The 1,419-nt window shown below is 47.3% G+C and overlaps 1 pseudogene; it reads right to left on the reverse strand.

Annotated features, from left to right (window-relative positions):
* Nucleotides 1-213: 213 nt before the first annotated feature.
* Nucleotides 214-331, reverse strand: LOC126413537 (5S ribosomal RNA; annotated as a pseudogene).
* Between the last annotated feature and the right edge of the window lie 1,088 nt (nt 332-1,419).

Genomic DNA, 1,419 nt, shown 5'->3' on the forward strand with positions numbered 1-1,419 from the left:
CCATCAGTCTACCTGTTCTTCACTTCCATGATTGTCGATACAGCGGGACCATCCGACCGCCGTGTCATCCTCAGAGGAGGATGCGGATAGGAGGGGCGTGGGGTCAGCACACCGCTCTTCCAGTCGTTATGATGGTATTCTTGCCCGAAGCCGCTACTATTCGGTCGTGTAGCTCCTCAATTGGCATCACGAGGCTCAGTGCACCCCGAAAAATGGTAACAGCGCATGGCGGCCTGGATGGTCACCCATCCAAGTGCCGACCACGCCCGACAGAGCTTAACTTCGGTGATCTCACGGGAACCGGTGTATCCACTGCGGAAAGGCCGTTGCCTTTCGATTGCAAGGGAAGTCGTTAATGGGACTACTTGAATGTCACGGCTGTACTCTCTCAATCAACTATTTCTTATATGCTGTTCTACGATATTCCGTTATAGATCTTAATATCTTGCGGGGAGGGGTGGGGGACCATCCGTGACCATTCATTTACACCAGATATTTTTTTTAATCGTCAGTCTTCTGACTGGATTAATGCGGCCCGCCACGAATTCCTTTCCTACACAAACCTTTTCGTCTCAGGGTAGCACTTGCATACTACATCCTCAATTATTTGCTTGATGTATTTCAGTTTCTGTCTCCCCCACAGATTTTACCCTGTACAGTTCCCTCTAGTACCATGAAGGTTTTCCCGTGAGACCTTAACACTTCTCTTATCATTGTGCCCATTATTCTTGTTAGTGTTTTCCATATATTAATTTCCTAGCCTCTTCCAACATATTACTTTCCTCGCCGATTTTGCGAGAACCTCTCCATATCTTATCTTACCATCTACCCGATTTCATACATTCTTCTGTAGTAGCACACCTCAAACGGTTCGATTCTCTTCTGTTCCTCTTTCCCCGAGGGACGTTGAATAAGTAATGATATACAATTTTTTTCTCTGCCAGTTTCGGTTGAAATAATACAGAATCTCTTGTGGGACGTCGTGGAATATTACCGCTTCAGTCCCTATAGTTTCATGAAGTTCCGATATGTGGCGACGCTATGCTTAGCCTTTAAAATGGCATCTGTAACGGAGGAGCGTTCCAAGCACAGAGCTGTCATTGCGTATCTTTTGGTGAGAAACCAGGTCATCGCAGAGATTCACAAACGCTTGCCGAATGTCTACGGAGCCCTGGTATTGAACAAAAGCACGACGAGTCATAGGGCGAAGCGTCCGTCATCATCGCAACAAGGTCGAGCAAACCTGTCCAGTCCCCCGCTTGCCGGCCGGCCGCATCGCTGCTGTGACTCCTGCATAGTTGGAACGTGCGTCCACTCTCATTCGCTGCTCAACTGGACGTCTTGTTCGGTACTTTTTATTTATTTATTTACACTTCAAGTTCCGTAGTACCAAATTGAGGAGCAAATCTTCAAGTTCGT

The sequence above is a fragment of the Schistocerca serialis genome, chromosome 7, assembly GCF_023864345.2.
Source record: "Schistocerca serialis cubense isolate TAMUIC-IGC-003099 chromosome 7, iqSchSeri2.2, whole genome shotgun sequence".
Classification (NCBI taxonomy): Eukaryota; Metazoa; Arthropoda; class Insecta; order Orthoptera; family Acrididae; genus Schistocerca; species Schistocerca serialis.